At 41.5% G+C, this 16,012-nt stretch overlaps 1 protein-coding gene across 3 annotated transcripts in view; it reads left to right on the forward strand.

Annotated features, from left to right (window-relative positions):
- ZC3H12B (zinc finger CCCH-type containing 12B) overlaps positions 1–16,012 on the forward strand; it is a 547,765-nt gene that overhangs the window by 416,542 nt on the left and 115,211 nt on the right. The window contains exon 1 of one of the 3 annotated variants that reach the window (XM_089324778.1): positions 9,328–9,468. The exons of the other annotated variants lie outside the window; for them this stretch is intronic. The gene's annotated coding sequence lies outside the window, so the exon portion shown is untranslated. Of the gene's footprint in view, positions 1–9,327; positions 9,469–16,012 lie in introns of those variants that run through there. 3 annotated transcript variants of the gene reach the window in all.

Consider the following 16,012-nt stretch of genomic DNA (forward strand, 5'->3'; position numbering starts at 1 on the left):
TTAAAATTATCATATTGGTCCATTATATTGATGACATTATGTTGATTGGACCAACTGAACAAAAAGTGTCCAGTACAATAGACTTACTGATAAGGCCTTTGGTATGCCAGATGGTAGGAAATAAATCCAAGCAAAAATGCAAAGGCCTCCTGCCTCAGTGAAATTTCTAGGAGTCCGAGGCTGTTCAGTGTATCAAAATATCCCTTCTAAGTTAAAGGATAAGTTGCTAAATCTGGTCTGCCTTACAACCAAGAAGTGCAGTGCATAGTGGTCCTCTTTAGATTTGGGAGACAACATACTGCTGTTACTTTGACCCACTTAGTGAGACCCCAAAATGCTGCTTATTTTGTGTTGTGCCTAGAGCAGGAGACAGCTCTGCAACAGCATCAGGCCTCTGAAAGCTGCTCTGCCACATGGGCCAGCAGATCCATTGGCGCTTGATATGTCAGTGACAAACAATGATGTTGTTTGGAGCCTTTGGCGGGTCCCTAGGAGTAAAACACAGTATAGGCATTTACAATTCAGGGATAAGACCCTGCTGTCTCATCTGTAGATAACTACTCTCTATGATAAACTGCTCTTGGTTGGCTACCAGGCCTTAGAAACTGAATACTTAATCCTGGGCCAATCATGTTGCCATGTGAGCTTAGTTGCCCAACATGAACTGGATGTTATCTGACACAAAGCCACAAAGTTGGATGTACCTGGCCGTATTCCATCACATAATGAAAGAAGTATATGCATTATTGGGCATAAAGATCCTGAAGACACAAGTTGTATGAAGAAGTAACCCAAATGTCTATGGTTCCTACTCCTGCTACATTACCTTCTCTCTCCCAGGCTGCAGCTGTGACCCATGGGTAGTATCCTATGATCAACTGGAGGAAAAAGAGAGGACTTAGGCCTGGTTTACACATTGTTCTATATAATTCTGTGATTCTGTATGTTAGAAGTGGATAGATGGAGCAATATAGTCCTTCTCAGGGACAACAATGGTGAGGGGAAATCCTGCCATTTGGCATAAATTTGAGTATTGTACCTGGTTGTTCAATTTGCCTGGAAAGAGAAATTGCTAGATGTATGATAATGTATTCGTTCATGTGCCATAGCAATGATTTCATTGAATAATCAGGGACTTGGAAGGGACATACTTCAGAAATTAATAACGTGTAAATGTGGCAAAGAGGTAAATGGATAGACATCTCTAAATGGGAAATAAATGCGAAGATACTCACATTGTGTCCCATAAAACAGTTCATCAAGTGGGTAAGATGATTCATAGTGTGGATACTAGTCAGCCTTTTTTTTTTTTTTTTTTTTTTGGACAGGCAGAGTGGACAGTGAGAGAGAGAGACAGAGAGAAAGGTCTTCCTTTGCCGTTGGTTCACCCTCCAATGGCCGCCGCGGCCAGCTGATCCTATGGCAGGAGCCAGGAGCCAGGTGCTTTTCCTGGTCTCCCATGGGGTGCAGGGCCCAAGCACCTGGGCCATCCTCCACTGCACTCCCTGGCCACAGCAGAGAGCTGGCCTGGAAGAGGGGCAACCGGGACAGAATCCGGCGCCCCAACCGGGACTAGAACCCGGTGTGCCGGCGCCACTAGGCGGAGGATTAGCCTAGTGAGCCGCGGCGCCGGCCTCTAGTCAGCCTCTTCTAAGCCACTCTTGTTATTGCCCAGTGTGTTCATGACCAAAATGGCCATGATAGCAGGTGGTGTTAATGTATGGGCTTAACAACATGTCTTTCCACTCCCCAAGGCTGACCTATGTACAGCCACCTCTGAGTACCCAATCTGCCAGCAGCAAAGACAAAGTATGAATACCTGAGATAGCATCATTTCCTGGAGCTACCGGTAAGCCAGGTTGATTACATTGAACAACTTCTATCATGTAAGGGGCAATAATTTGTACTTATTAGATTAGACACTATGTAACCAGATTTGTCTTTCTGCTTGCAATGCTTCTGCCAAAGCTATCATCTGTGCACTTAGATAATGTCTTATCTGCCATCATGGTACTCTGCATAGCATTAATACTGATCAATACTGATCAAGGAACTCCCTTCACAGCAAGTAAGTGAGGTAGTGGCCCCATACTCACGAAATATCATGGATCTCACCATGTTTCCCACCGTCCTGAAGCAAATAGGTCATAGAATACTGGAATGGCCATTTGAGGACTCAGTTACAATGAGTGGCAATACTTTCAAAGGTACAGAACTACATATGCTCAGAATCAGCAGCCAGTGTTTCTCCCATGATCATGATTCAGGGGCCAGGTTTCAAGGAGTAGAAAGAGGAGTGGAACCACTCACTATTACCTTTAGTGATCCATAGGAAACTTTATTCCTGTAGTCATGGCCTTACTCTCTGCTTCCTAGAGTGAAATGTTTCCATTAGGGGACATAATGATGATTATATTGGACTAAAAATTAAAATTGCCATTCAGTCACTTTGAACTCCTTATGTCTCCAAGTCAACAAGCAAGGAAGAGAGTATTGTACTGTCTGGGGTGATTTATATGGACTAGTATGCGAAAATCAGGTTGCTGTTCACTCTATAATGAAGATAAGGATAAGGGTGTCTAGAATACATGATATCTCTTAGGGTATCTCTTATTATCATCATGCTCTGTGATTAAAATCAGTAAAAATGATAAAAATCCAATCTATGCAGGACTGCTAATGGGTCATAATCTTCAGGAATGGGCATGGTATTTTGGGGAACTCCATTAGGTAATGAACCATGACAGTCTGATGAAGGTAAAGGGAATACAGAATGGGTAGCTGAATAAGATAGTTGCAAATACCACCTATGACATGACCAGATATAGAAATAAGGACTGTAATTGTTTTGAGTATTCCTTCATATGTTGTTATGAATATATTTGTGTTTGTGTGTATATTTATAAATTTGAGTAATAAATGTATTATTTGCTGTATATAAACAGCTGTCTTTGTTTTATCTGTTAATCCCTTATCATATAACAGAAGACTTATTATTGACTTATCATAATAATAAAGCATTGAATAATTTACACCGTATTTTCTTGGGTAAGTTTACATCATAGCATTTGAGTTATAGGATACTAAAGAGAAGAATAAACATTATTCAAAGACTTTACCTCTTCTTCTATAGAAGGGGTTAGTTCATTTTTGATTGTGTGCAGGATAATTGTTAGGTGGAATTATGACCTTTTTGTTCTCTATATTTTCAGATTACATGTGGTTTAAGGAGATATGCATGGTTATCAAGTATAGACTTCTGGCGCGGCTCAGTTAGCTAATCCTCAGCCTATGGCTCCAGCACCCTGGGTTCTAGTCCCGGTCAGGGCGCCGGATTCTGTCCCGGTTGCTCCTCTTCCAGTCCAGCTCTCTGCTATGGCCCGGGAAGGCAGTGGAGGATGGCCCAAGTGCTTGGGCCCTGCACCCGCATGGGAGACCAGGAGGAAGCACCTGGCTCCTGGCTTCGGATCGGCGCAGCACACTGGCCGTAGCGGCCATTTGCGGGATGAACCAACGGAAGGAAGACCTTTCTCTCTGTCTCTCTCTCTCTCACTGTCTAACTCTGCCTGTCAAAAAAAAAAAAAGAAGTGTAGACTTCTGATCATAAATTTTATGAGTCAACTTGAATAGGTAATAGGATGCTTACATATTTGGTTAAACATTTTTCCTTAGTATGTCTGTGAGAGTGTTTCTACGTTAGATTAGCATTTAAATCTATAGACCAAGTAAAGCAGATTCTCTTCCCCAATGTGGGCAGGTATCACGCAATTCATTGAACTGGAACTGATCAGGTTCGGGCTATTCTCTTCCTTCATAATGTATTTGCACAGTTGTATTTGCCTAGCCATTTCAAAGAAAATGTGCTGAGTCTCAAGGAATTTTTTTTTTGCTGACTACAGTACGCTTTAATATTTGGATTCTGGAGCTAGATAAGGGGCTTGGGGTCAGGGAGGTGACTCTGATAGGGATCATCAAGAACCCCAGAGCATATTTTCTGCCTTCTACTGCTGCAATTGCCTCATGGACGCTACTGTTATGGACCATAGAAGACATGGAAAAACCTGAAAGGTCAAGCACAGGGGAGGATGGAAAGAAAGAAGCAGCAAGCATCAGGTTAGAAGCGGCAAGGTCATGTGGTATTTATCTTCTGGGTCTGGCTTCATTTCATTTAACATGATTCCAGTTCCATGCATTTTGCTTCAAATTTTCTTTTTTGTGGCTGAACAATAGTCATTGGAGCTGTGCCAATCCGAAGCCAGGAGCCAGGAGCTTCTTCCAGGTCTCCCACGAGGCTGCAGGGGCCCAAGGACTTGGGCCATCTTCTGCTGCTTTCCCAGGCCATAGCAGAGCTCTGGATCAAAAGTTGAGCAGCAGGGTCTTGAACCAGTGCCCATATGGGATGCCGGCACTGCAGGGGGCAGCTTTACCTGCTAAGCCACAGTGCCAGCCCCTAAAGTATTTTCTAGAAAGAAGTGGCAAGGTCAGGAGAGGGAATAAGATTTGAAAATCTTTCCCCAAGTATCAAGTTTCCTAGTTCACTTTATGCTTCCGAAATTAATGTTTGCATTGTTAGTAAGATGCAAGACTCTTAGTTTCAAGGTTTTGAGTGCGCTTTAATTTGGGTACATCAGTTGAAGTCCAGTAGTAGAGAGAGAAGATGTTTGAGCCAGATAACCGTGTGAGATAGTTTTCCTCTTTGTTGGAGATTTGAATTGCAGTTTCCTCATCTATGAATGGAAACAAGAGCATACTGTTCAGACTCCCTTCCAGGCTTACTGTGGCGATTACACGAGTTAATATATAGGTGAGAGATTTTGTGAATTCAGAGTCATGCATTGCTCTTAATGATCATATTCAAGTAGAAATGGCACAAGGCTAGGCATCTAAATACCTGAATTCTTAGCACTTACAAATAATATGAAACCAATTGTTGGTACAGACTACTAACTGGAAGAGTTATATTCTGTTTTTTTAAGTTTTATTCTGTGTTGTAAGGTGCACTCAATTTTGTTGTTAAAACATAAAAAAAGATGGTGCAAGAGTCCTACTAGACACTTCAGAATGGGCTAAAGATCCGTAAGGAACTAATAACTTTTAAAAGTATGACCTAAGATTGAAGATCGACTTCCAGGACAGCAGCATGAGAAGCTCCAATGACCTGATCCCCAGTGAAACTGGTGAAACTTTTTTAAAACAACTATTGACACCTCTGTAAATGGTCCTAGGAGAAAGCAGCAAGTTGAGAAACTTCTATTCATAAAAATTCATTAGGAAAGTGAGAGTCTGTAACATTTGAGCCCAGAATGACCCCTTCTGTCCCCTCCCAGCTCAGCAAGACAGGAACTCCACTCTGGACTGCTGTAATCAAGAAATCTAGTCACAGGCAGGGATGGCGCTGTGGCATAGCAGGTAAAGCCACCACCTGCAGTGCCAGCATCCCATATGGGCACCAGCTGCTCCACTTCCGATCCAGCTCTCTGCTATGGCCTGGGAAAGCAGTAGAAGATGGTCCAAGTCCTTGGGACCCTGCACCCACACAGGAGACCTGGAAGAAGCTCCTGGCTCCTGGCTTCGGATCAGTGCAGCTCTGGCTGTTGCGGACATCTGGGGAGTGATCCAGCGGATGGAAGACCTCTCTCTCTCTCCCTCTCACTGCCTGTGCCTCTCTATAACTCTGCCTTTCAAATAAAATGAATAAATCATGAAAAAAAGAATACTAAGCACCCTGTCCCACAGCTTCCTGAGGAATTTCTTCCTGGAAGGAGCATTTTTTTCCATCATTCTCCCAGCTAAGTCTTGGGCAAGTGCAATAGAGAACTGGGGAGACCTGGATAGAATTCCAGGGTCCACCTGCCTTTAGCCTGGCCCAGCCCTGGCTGTTACAAGCACTTGGAGAGTGAACCAGCAAATGAAAGATATTCATTCTCATTTTCTCGCTCTCGCTCTCGCTCTCGCTCTCGCTCTCGCTCTCGCTCTCGCTCTCGCTCTTGCTCTCACTCTCCCCTCGCCTCGGGTATGGGTTTTTCTATCTTGTTTTGCCTTTCAGGTAATCCTTCTTTGAAAACACCGAATCTCCTTCATCAGAAATATCAGAGGCTTCACATTGTGAGAGTGAAGAACAGACTTCACTAACTAACCAAATTAAAAAAAAAAAACTCTCAGGGGTAATGGATAAACAGTATCCAGAATCACTACAATGTATTAACTGAAATGTACATTCAGTTCAACCAAAATAATTAGGAAACTTGCAATGTGACAGGAAAGTATGACCCAGATACCATTTTTTTAAAAGACGGATAGCTGATCAACTTGACAGCTTGGGGTTCTAAAGTCATACATTCTTGGCAGCCCTTATCCACTGCAAAAATCACACTACAACCTCCAAACACTTAACAGCTTAAACCATTGAGACACACACAGATCCTTCTGATATTGATCATAGCTGAAGAATTCATACAGAGATTACACCTTGTTGCCCATTCATAACCAAAGCTGAGGTACCTTGCTCAACCAACAACTGATGACTCATCTTTTTTTTATTTTTTTTAGATTCCCGCTGGCTTTTTTTTTTTAACTTTTCTTTAATAAATATAAGTTTCCAAAGCACAGCTTATGGATTACAATGGCTTTCCCCCCCCCCATAACTTCCCTCCCACCCGCAACCCTCCCATCTCCCACTCCCTCTCCCATCTGATGACTCATCTTTAGGAAAAAGTCTTTCCCTAACAAAACTACTCTGTAAAATCAGAGAAGCTATTGTTACACTAGGTGCACAAACATCAAGAAAGGAACACAAGACACATGAAAAAGCAACAACACATGACAATGTCAAAGAAACATAATAAATCTGCAGCATCAACCCTTCCTCCCCTCAAAGGAAACTGACAGAATGCCTTAAAATGAATTCAAAAGAATGAGTCTAAGGAATCTCAGTGATTAGGAAAATAATTCATGATATAAGTTTGAAATTCAAATAAATACAGATCATAAGCTATATCAATACTAATGTCAAATATAAATGTGTTAAATATATAAAAGAGATACTTGCACTCTCACATTTATTATGGTATTATTCAAAATATCAAAGGTATAGAATCAACCGAGATATACTTTGACAGATGGATAAAGAAAATATGAGATATAACACAATGTAATATTATTCAGCTGTAAAAATAATGAAGTTCTTTCACTTGAGGAAATGCAGATTGGAATTGGAGGACATTATAATGAAATAAACCATGCACTGAAAGACAAATACCACATTTTCTTGCTCATATGTAAGAACTAGAAAAACTTATTTCATAAAAGTAGAGAATAGATAATGGACACTAGAAGTTGGAAAGGGTGGAGGGAAAAAATAGGGGAAGACTGCATAATGAGTACAGTCTGATAAAATATAGTCGTATAGAAGGAATACATTCTAATATCCTCCAGCACAGAATGACTATAACTTATAAGAACTTATTATATATTTTAGAAAGAACTAGAGAGGTGTTTAAAGATTCACAACGCATTGAAACAATAAATGTTTAAGGAGATGGGAATGCTTTATTACCTTATTTGATCACTGCACATTGTATACATGTGTAAGATTATTACACTGTGAATAATTAATATATGCAAATATAAATTAAATAGAATGTGTATGTGAACTAAACAAAACAATCAACAGTCAGAAATGGTCACATCAGATTTTTTTTCCAATGATCTATTTGATTAAACACACTTTAGATTCAAAAACACATATATTTTGAAAGTATGAGTATGGAACCAGATACTTCATGCAAAGAACACCAGAAGGAAACTAGAATGGTGCTACTGTATTAAGACAAAATAGACTTTTTTTTTTGGACATGCAGAGTGGACAGTGAGAGACAGAGACAGAGAGAAAGGTCTTCCTTTGCCATTGGTTCACCCCACAATGGCCGCCGCGGCCGGCGCACTGCGGCCGGCACACCGAGCTGATCCGAAGCCAGGAGCCAGGTACCTCTCCTGGTCTCCCATGCAGGTGCAGGGCCCAAACACTTGGGCCACCCTCCACTGCCTTCCCGGGCCACAGCAGAGAGCTGGACTGGAAGAGGAGCAACTGGGACAGAATCCGGCGCCCCGACCGGGACTAGAACCCGGTGTGCTGGCGCTGCAGGCGGAGGATTAGCCTATTGAGCCGTGGGGCCAGCCAAAATAGACTTTTTTAAAATATTACTAGAGGTAAGCAAGGACGTTTACTGACAAACAAGTCAATTCCTTAAGAAAATATAACCAGTGTAGGGGCCAGTGCTGTGGTGCAGTGGGTTAACGCCCTGGCCTGATATGCACCAGCATCCCATATGGGCACCGGTTCGAGACCTGGCTGCTCCACTTCCAATCCAGCTCTCTGCTATGGCCTGGGAAAGCAGTAGAAGATGGCCCAAGTCCTTGGGCCCCTGTACCCACGTGGGAGACCCGGAAGAAGCTCCTGGCTCCTGGCTTCGGATCGGCACAGCTCCAGCCATTGCGGCCAATTGGGGAGTGAACCAGCAGATGGAAGACCTCTCTCTCGCTCTGCATAATTCTGCCTTTCAAATAAATAAATAAATCTTTTAAAAAAAGAAAATATAACCAGTGTAAACATATATGAGCCTATCAATAAATCACCAATATGTATGAAGTAAAAACATATGGATATGAAAAAAGAAATAGAAAATTCTACCCTACTACAGTAAGAATAGAACTAGACAAGAAAATTGTTAAGAAGATAGAAGATTTGGACAATAGCATAAACCACCCAGACAGATATATAAGCTTTCTACTCAACAATACAATACACTTCTCATGTGCATATGGAACATTCTTCAGAATAGACCATATGCTGGGCCATAAACCAAATTTCAATAAATTTTATTTTACTAAAGATTTATTTATTTATTTGAAAATCGGGGCTACAGAGAGAGAGAAGGAGAGAGAAAGAGATCTTTCATCCACTGGTTCACTCCCCAAATGACCACAACAGCCAGAGCTGGGCCGGACCAAAGCCAGGAGCCAGGAGCTTCTTCAAGGTCTCCACACCCAAGCACTTAGGCCACCTTCCACTGCTTTCCCGGGCACGTTAGCAGGGAGCTGAATCAAAAGTGGAGCAGCCAAGACTCAAACTGGCACCCGTATTAGGATGCCAGCATTGCAGATGGCGGCTTAACCCATTGCACCACAACACTGGTCCCTCAATAAATTTTATATAATTCAAGTAATACTGCAGGAAGTATTTGGTTCAGTGGTTAAGATACCACTTGGGACACCTGCATGCCTTATTGGAGTGCCTAAATTTGAGTCTTGGCTCTGCTTCCATTCCAGCTTCCTGGAGGCAGCAGGAAATGCCTCAGATGGTCAAGTCTCTGACACCCACGTGGGAGACCTGGATTGAATTCCTGGCTCCTGGCTTTTGCCTGGCTCTGCCCTGGCTGTTATGGGCATCTAGAGAGTGAAGCAGCAGATGTAAGTTCTCACCTTCTGTCTGTCAGTGCTTTGATTTTCAAATGCAATGAAAGTGATAAAAATTTTGAAAATAATAATACAAGATATGTTCTCTGATCAGAATACAATGAAATTAGAAACCAATAGCAAGAAAAAAGTGGACTCAACTATTACATGGAGATTTAAGAATACATTCTTTAAAAAATGGGCCAAATAAGAAATAAAAAGGGAAATCAGAAAATACCTTGAGATGAATTAAAATGAAAACATATCATAACAAATCTATGAGATTTGGGTAAAAGAGTACTTAGTGAAGATTTTGTGGCTGTAGTATCTATATTAAGAAAAAGGAAAGCTCTCAAATCAACTACCTAACCTTGTACGTTATGGAAGCTTTACTTATGGTTTGTTTTAGGAATCTTATAATTTCAGGTTTTAGATGGAAATCTTTAATCCATCTTGAATTAATTATTGTATAATATAATTTTACTATTTTACATGGGCATATTCAGTCTTCCAAACACCATCCTTTTTACTGTGCTTTTTTTTTTTTTTTTTGGACAGGTAAAGTTATAGACAGTGAGAGAGAGAGAGACAGAAAGAAAGGTCTTCCTTACATTGGTTCACTCCCCAAATGGCTGCTACAGCCGGCGCTATGCCGATCTGAAGCCAGGAGCCTGGTGCTTCTTCCTGGTCTCCCACGCAGGTGCAGGGGCCCGACCACTTGGGCCATTCTCCACTGCCCTCCCAGGCCACAGCAGAGAGCTGGACTGGAAGAGGAGCAACCAGAACTAGAAAACAGCGCCCATATGGGATGCCGGCGCCACAGGTGGAGGATTAACCAAGTGAGCCATGGCGCCGGCCCCTTTACTGTGCATTCTTGGCATCCTTGTCAAAGATCACTTGACCATATATGTGTGAATTTATGTCTAATTTCCCTATTATATTCCATCGATTTGTATGTATACCAATACCATATTGTTTTGATCACTGTAGCTTTTGGAAGAATTTGAAAGAAGGAATTGTGATGCCTTTTAGCTTTTTTTCTTTTTCTCAAAATAGCCTTGGCTATTTGGGGTCTTTTATGATGTCATGTGAGTTTTAGAAATGCTTTTCCTATTTCCATAAAGTATGTCATCGGGATTTTGATAGAGATTGCATTGACACTGTACATCTTTTGAGTAGTATGGACATTTTAACAATATTGATTCTTCTAATTCATATACATGGAATGCCTTTCCATTTATTTGTATCTGCTTTAATTACTTTTATCAGTGTTTTATTTTTAATGTATAAATCTGTCATCTCTTTAAATTTACTCCTACTCAAGTTTTTCTTTTTGGTGCTATTATAAATGAGATTATTTTCTGAATTTCCTTTTCAGACAATTCAGTGTCATTTTATAATGGAACTAAATTTTGTGAGTTGATTTTTTTATCCTAAAACTTTATTGAAATATTTTTAGTACCTAAATATTTTGTGGTGTTTTTACAGTTACATATCAGTTATAGCAATACAGTTACATGTAAGATCATGTCATCTGCAAACAGCGATCATTTTACTTCTTTTGCAATTTGGATGATTTTTATATCATTTTCTTGCTTAATTGCTCTCACTAAGACTTCCAGTGCTATGTTGCATAGAAGTGGTGAGAGCAGGTGTCCTTGCCTTCATTCATATCTTAGAAGAAAATTCTTCCAACTTTTAAAATTAAGTGTGATGTTAGCCTAGGCTTTTCATATATGACCTTTATTGTGTTAAGATAAGTTTTTGTTTCCCAAATTTGTTGACACTTTTTATCATGTAAGTGTGTTTCATTTCATCAAATGACATTCCTACATCTACTGAGATAGTCATATGGTATGTTATCCTTCATTTTGTTAATGTGATGTGTCACATTGACTGATTTGTATATGTTGTACAATTCTTTCATTCTAGAGGTAAATCCTATTTGGACATGATATATGCTCCTTTTAATATGCCAATTTATTAAATTTGGTGATAGTATGTTGATGGTTTTTGCACCTATGTCCACTAGGAACATTGACCTTTGCATTTCATTATTTTTTTTTTTGTAGTGACACACAGTTATGGGCTGAATAGTGGTGTCATCCCAAAGTTCATATGTTGAAATCTTAACCTCCAATGTGATGGTATTAGGAGGTGGAACTTTGAGGAAGTAATTGATTTTGAGAGTAAAATCCTCATATATGAGATTTGTGCCCTTATAAGGAAAAAACACAAAGGAAGTGATTTTTCTTCTGACCATGTGAAAGTATAATGACAAGATGGCCATCTTCAATCCAGAAAGAGTGCTTTTACCAGATACTGTGTCTACTTGCACCTTAATCTTGGACTTTGCCTGCAGAAATGTGAGAAATAAATTTTTGTTGCTTAAGCCACCAAGTCCATGGTATTCTAGCCTGAACTGACTAAGATATATGCTTTGATTGCTTTCTTTGATGCATCTTTTGTTTGTATTTTCTTGTAGTTACCAGGGCAAATACATAAAATGTCTTATAACAATATATTTTAAACGGATTATTTTTAAAGATTTGTTTATTTATTTGAAGGGCAGAATTACAGAGGGAGAGGGAGCGGAGAGAGAGAGAGAGAGAATGAATCTTCCATCCACTGGTTCAATCTCCAAATGGCCACAATAGCTAGGACTGGGCCAAATCAAAACAAGGAGCTAGAACTCCATCCAGGTCTCCCATGTGGGTGACAAAGGCCCAAGCACTCAGACCAATCTTCTGCTGCTTTACCAGGCACATTAATAGGAAGCCAGATCAGAGGTGGAACAGCCAGGACTTGGACTGGGGCTCATAGGGGATGTTGGTGTTGCAGGCAGCAGCATAACCCACCGCACCACAGCACTGGCCCTTTAAACTGATTATTGCTGTATTTCTATTGCATACAATATGTCTACTCTTTACACCAACTACTTTATTGTATCCGTGTCACAATTTGCATTCTTTAAATATTTCGTGTCCTTGAATATACTTTTTATAGGTATAGTTATTTTTATTATTTTATCTTCGAAAAGCATATGCCTAAATTAAACGTATGTTCTCTATCATTACAATATTATAGGATTCAATATTTGTCTATATATTTACCTTGGCAGCTTTACAATTTTTATACGCATTTGTCTTGCTATCTAGTGTCCTTTCATTTCAAATTGAAATACTACCTTTAGAAATTCTTGTAAGTCAAATCTAGTGATGATGAACCCTCAGCTTTTGTTTTTCTGGGAAGGCCTTTATTTCTCCTTCATTTTTAAGCACAGTTTTGATGGAAATAGATATCTTGGTGGATGGAGGGGGGTGTTTCAGTACTTTGAAAACGTCATTTTAAACTTGCCAGTCAATAACGGTTGAAAAACAAACTGATAATTTTATGAGTTGTGTTAGTCAGGATTCTCCAGAAACCGAATCAATAGGATAAACACATAGATATAGAAAAGGGGAATTTATTATGAAAATTGTCTCATGTGATTATGCAGGCTCAGAAGTCCCATAATACTGCATCTGCATCTGTGGCGCAGTGGGTAGACACCTCCTGCAGTGCCGGCATCCCATATGGGCTCCAGTTCGAGCCCCGGCTGCTCTACTTCCGATCCAGCTCTTTACTATGGCCTGCACCCATGTGGGAGAGCTGGAAGAAGCTCCTGGCTCCTGGCTTCGGATTGGCGCAGCTCCGGCCGTTGCGGCCATCTGGGGAGTGAAACAGCGGATGGACGACCTCTGTGTGTGTGTGTGTGTGTGTGTGTGTATAACTGTGATTTTCAAGTAAAATAAATAAATATTTTAAAAAATTTAAAATTTTAAAAAGTAGCATTTGGGTCTTGGGAGTGGAAGTCTCATGAACGGATTATTGCTTTTCTCATGTGAAATCTCAGTCTCCTGGTGCCAGAGTGGTTACATAAGAGTTGTTATAAAGCGGAGGTTTCTATCATATTCTCTCTTTTTGCTTGCTCTTCTGCTCTCTGAGTTGAAACAGCATAAGGTTTTCACCTAATGTGCCTGCCTAATCATGAACTTCCAAGCTTCCAGAACCAAGAGCCAAAATAAATCTCTTTTTCTTTATGAATTACCCAATATCTGGTACTATATTAGAGCAAAAAATGGACTAAGAGTACAGCAGTAGTCTCCATGCAGCTCTGTCTGCTGAGGTCAGCATCAATGAAAGGTCCCCAGTGGTGAAGATTGTTGGGGTTTTCCTGCTCTCTCTTTTTAAAAAGATTTCTTTTACTGGGGCCAGTGCTGTGGCGTAGTGGGTAAAGCCACCGCCTGCAGTGCCTGCATCCCATATGGGTGCTGGTTCAAAACCAGGCTGTTTCACTTCCAATCCAGCTCTCTGCTATGGCCTGGGAAAGCAGTAGAGGATGGCCCAGGTCCTTGGGCCCCTGCACCCATGTGGGAGACCCGGAAGAAGCTCCAGGCTCCTGGCTTCGGATGGGTGCAGCTCCGGCTGTTGCAGCCAATTGGGGAGTAAACCAGTGGATGGAAGACCTCTCTCTCTCTCTCTCTCTCTCTCTCTCTTTCTCTCTCTGTAACTCTGACTTTCAAATAAATAAATAAGTCTTTAAAAATATTTCTTTTATTAATTTCAAAGGCAGAGTGACAGGAAGGGAAGGAGGGAGGGAGGGAGGGAGAGAGAGAGAGAGAGAGAGAGATCTTCCATCTGCTGGTTCATTCCCCAAATGGTTGCAATGGCTGGAGCTGGGCCGATCTGAAGCCAGGAGCCAGGAGCTTCTTCCAGGTCTCACACATGGGTAACAGGGGCCCAATTTGTTAGGATGTCTTCTGCTGCCTTCCCAGGTACATTAGCAGGGAGCTAGACAGGAAGTAGAACGGATTGGAATCTGATATGGGATCCAGCTTCACCAGCGGCAGCTTAACCTGTTGCACCACAATGCCAACTTCCTCTTGCTCTCTCTCTGCCCCTCAGGTGTAAGTCATGGATGAGGGGATCCTTCTTGGCACTGGATCTGGTATGTGAACATGCTCGTGGTCATGGTGGCTCTGGTGTCTGATCTTTGAGCAAATGCAGAGTGGCTACAGGCCTATAAGCCAGGATCTAGAATTCAGTCATGCACAGAGTGACCGTAGCTCTAGAACCTGGAGTGAAGGTGTACTTACTGCAGTGGTGATGCCAGTGTTCAGTGTACAGGCATTCTCACTTGGGCATTGGCACTCTTGACCAAGGTATAGGTGCTCAAAGAATAGATATGGATTCTGGATCTGGAGTGTGTGTGCTAAGCAATTGTAACTCCAGGTGGTACCAGTGTATGGGGTGTATACACACATGGAAGTGGCCATGGAACCAGGGTCCAGGGATCAGGCACACACAGAGTGATGATGTGCTATGGTGGTGTGCAAGTTGTGGGTACTATTGGAGCAACTGCTCTTAACAATAGCTGACATCTTAACAATCCAATTTTATGTATTAATACTAACTTAGGCCAGCGCCACAGCTCACTAGGCTAATCCTCCGCCTAGCAGCGCCGGCACACCGGGTTCTAGTCCCGGTCGGGGCACCGGATTCTGTCCTGGTTGCCCCTCTTCCAGGCCAGCTCTCTGCTGTGGCCCGGGAGTGCAGTAGAGGATGGCCCAAGTGCTTGGGCCCTGCACCCCATGGGAGACCAGGATAAGCACCTGACTCCTGCCTTCGGATCAGCGCGGTGCGCTGGCCGCAGCGCGCCGGCCGTGGCAGTCATTGGAGGGTGAACCAACGGCAAAGGAAGACCTTTCTCTCTGTCTCTCTCTCTCACTGTCCACTCTGCCTGTCAAAAAAGAAATACTAACTTAATCACGGTAGTGTATAAAAACTTTGTTCTAATATAGATCTGATCCCTCCCCCTCCTTTGTACTATTTTCTCATACAAATTACATCTTTATACATTGTAAACTAATCAGCCCCGTTTTATAATAATTACTTTATGCAATTTGCCTTCAAATCAGATAAAAAAGTTACATACCAAAGATACATGTGCACTAGAATCTTTATTACCTATTTAGTTGCCTTTACCAGTGCACCTTCTTACTTCACATGGATTCAAGATATTTTTAGTGTCCTTTTCTTGAACCTGAAGAATTCCTTTTAGTATTTCTTTTAGGGTATATTTCTTAGTGATAAGTTCTCTCAGTTATTTACCTGGGGATTTTTTCAATTTCTCCTCATTTTTAATAATTTATTTTTATTATTTATTTGAAAGGTGGAGCGAAAGACAGAGGACAGATATCTCCCATCTGCTGATTCACTCCCCAAAAGCCTACAACAGCCAGGACGGGGCCAGGCTGACACCAGGAGCCCCAGACTCAATCTGGGTTCTTCACATGGGAGGGCAGGGATTCAACTACTTTGCTGCATCCCAGGGTATACATTAACAGAAAACTGGAATTGGGAGAAGAGCTGAGACTCAAACCTAGGCACTCTGATATGAGATGCAGGCATCACAAGCAGCATCTTAATTGGTACACAAAGCACTCATCCTTTTCTCATTTTTAAAGGGTAGTTTTACTAGATTTAAAATTCTTGGTTGAAAACTGTTTTTCCCCCT

The sequence above is a fragment of the Oryctolagus cuniculus genome, chromosome X (assembly GCF_051225735.1).
Source record: "Oryctolagus cuniculus isolate XC-2025 breed Fujian yellow rabbit chromosome X, ASM5122573v1, whole genome shotgun sequence".
Classification (NCBI taxonomy): domain Eukaryota; kingdom Metazoa; phylum Chordata; class Mammalia; order Lagomorpha; family Leporidae; genus Oryctolagus; species Oryctolagus cuniculus.